The following is a 2,843-nucleotide window of genomic DNA, read 5'->3' on the forward strand; positions in this document are numbered from 1 at the left end:
CTAATGCAACATTTCTTATGTAAAAAAAGCAACACTTCCTGAACTAATGCAATACTTTTCATGTTGATAAGCAACACTTATATCAAATTAATGCAACATTTTTATTTTGGAAACACAACACTCGTTACGTCCCAAAACAACACTTATAATAAACAAATGCAACACTAATTTATTCAAAAACAACACTTAATAAAGTGCAACGACATAAGGACTTGTAAGGCACGCAACAATTGTAATTCTCTCTAATTGTGCATTCAATTGATTCAGTCTCAAAAATATATGTCAATTACATTTCAAAAAAGGATCAAAAGTAGAACTTCGATCGCAAATGTTCAATTATTTAACTAAAACAAATATAACAAATGTTTAAAAAGAACAAATAATAATTCTTAACGACTATTTGAAAGCTACTAATTATAAATCTTCATTCTTGTATTGTGAGCATATATATGTTGCCAGCCGGACAAAAAATCAACCCGTCATCATTGTTAATACCTCAAATGCAACCTGTAACATAAAAAATATAACATTATTAGATTTGAGGATTCAAAGGCTCAATAGGCATAGATGATACGTCACACTTAATTATCACGAAATAATAAACAATGCATTAAAGAACAACTAATTAACAGCCAAGTTCTAAACAATATCAACAGCTTAAGGGCCAAAACATCCAAGCTGTATGCTGAAGGTATAGAATAAGAACCGTAAATCAATTCTTAAGGTATGTAATCACAAAAAATTATAGCAGTACCTGACAATTCAATAGCTGACATTGGTGTCACAAATAAAGATTCTAGGAGATCGAGGCTTCAGGAAAGAATGATCTGGCCCCAGAGGAATAGAAGTTGAGTGGAATACCAATTGGAGAAGCCTGCTCGTGTAGCAGATCAAATTAAAAAGATGATGAAAATTAGATGCTTGCAATTCATTCATAAACCGGTGCACAGTAAGGACAATAGATGGCGGAACATGATTGAAAAAAGATAAATTTCGTTTTGTTGAAGCTTAACTGCAGTATTGTTGTAGGAGGCAGAATATGCCCCCTTTTGATGTAAATTATTTGTTCATTTATATAATTTTACATTTTAGCTATTCCAAAGGCCAACACAAAGGTTTTCAAATGAAAATATGAGAAAAGAATAATTGTCACGGTCGCAACATACCACAAAAGAATCAATTAATAGTCATAGACAATAAAATATGAAGCTATTCAATATCTTTACCTTCGGTTTGACAAAGCATCAGTAAGGGCCAAGGGGAGACTGCACCATAGAACTTAGCCTATCCTCTAAGACCTCGAGTTGCTACCTTCTATTCGCAAAATCAACAACTGACTGGCCTGGTGTCCAACTGCACTGAACATATATCTGACCTGGTGTCCAACTGCACAAGGTCCATCATTTTCTTCATGCACAGTTCACAAGCCTAACATTCGTGACTTTGCTGCCAATGTTTACACAAGCAATAAATCCTTGTCACTTTGCCAGGAACCTTTTCACAAGTCAACAAAACACAAATGACATTCTAGTACACACTCCAAAATATGGAGGATCAGTACAACAGCCTATATTACAGAACTTGTCGGATCATTGATTTCATCTTGTTAAGTTTCATTCTGATCATAATGCATACAGTCATACATACACTTGCGTGTATTAGGGAGATAATAACAAAAAAAAATATCGTGTAGGAGTTTTGTCCTATCGTATCATATCGGACAATTAGAGAAAGTGTTATATTAGCCCTTAACTACACATGGTAATACATAATTAACCCAACCAATCTGAAGCTTGTTGATCTCAAACACGGTTCATTAACAATAAAAGACTAGACAATGACACCTAAAGCTTGTTACATTCAGAAGAGCATATCCATTTTAGGTACATGGTTAATGGGACGGTCTCACATGTCAAACTGTGTTATACAAGTTTTTTTTGGAAATGAGCTATTGTTGCTGGCTTAACAATGTTTTGAGATTGGTAACTAACAAAATGATAAAATAACTTAAGTTTAGGATTTATAGCCTAATTTAGCTGTTAAATTTCGTCCTCAGATGCAAAAAACAGACAGACAATTAACAAGAATGGGTTAACAAAAAAAAGTTACCTTCTGCTTGTGATTGTTGCCGCGTTCAACAGCAAAATTAATAGACATAATTTGAAAACCCTAAATGAACCCAGATCATCTCACACAATAGATTCAGCCCTAAATGAACCTAGTGGGGGCTGAAGTCGAAATAAAAATAAAAATAAAGAATTGATCAATATCACCTAAGGATCAACAAACCCGAGTAATAGTTAATAGATCAAGAGGTCGAATAATTGTTAGTGTTTATTTTCAGAACATTCACCATTTGTGCCAAATTAATTGATTGAAAACAATAAGAAAAATGGAAACAATACAAATCAGTTTTAGTAATAATAATAACAAATAAATAGGAAAGAAAATCACCAGTGTTGGATTTGAATGTAGAGGAATGACGGGGATGATAAAAGAGACGAGATACGAACAGATCTAGGGATTTGAAGAGGGTTTCCACATTCGACTGAGATGCTGACGGAGAGAGAAAAGGGATAGCGTGAATTGAATGACGCGTGATGGAAGTGTCGAATGAGAAAGGACGAAGAATATCGAAGAGTTTTCGTTACTGTATCAAATAAATGAATTGAATGACGCGTGATGGAAGGAATTGAAAGATTGAATAATAATATTGATTATTGATGGGAGATTCCAAAAAATAAAAAGTGGCGCACAAACAAAATTTTCAAGAAAATGTTTTGAGCGGCTTTGAACAACAAAAATGAAATTTTTATAAAGGGTTTATAACTTATGTGATATAA

General features: G+C 33.5%; 1 long non-coding RNA gene across 2 annotated transcripts; it reads right to left on the reverse strand.

Annotated features, from left to right (window-relative positions):
• Positions 1–247: 247 nt before the first annotated feature.
• Positions 248–2,637, reverse strand: LOC141621693 (uncharacterized). 2 transcript variants are annotated; one of them, XR_012532584.1, is made up of 3 exons: positions 2,455–2,637; positions 1,227–1,311; positions 248–507 (listed from the first exon to the last, which is right to left on the reverse strand). It is a non-coding gene; the product is annotated as an uncharacterized LOC141621693 (long non-coding RNA). The 2 variants fall into 2 exon arrangements; XR_012532583.1 differs by having other exon boundaries at positions 1,227–1,314.
• Positions 2,638–2,843: the final 206 nt, after the last annotated feature.

Source organism: Silene latifolia, chromosome X, assembly GCF_048544455.1.
Source record: "Silene latifolia isolate original U9 population chromosome X, ASM4854445v1, whole genome shotgun sequence".
Taxonomy (NCBI): Eukaryota; Viridiplantae; Streptophyta; class Magnoliopsida; order Caryophyllales; family Caryophyllaceae; genus Silene; species Silene latifolia.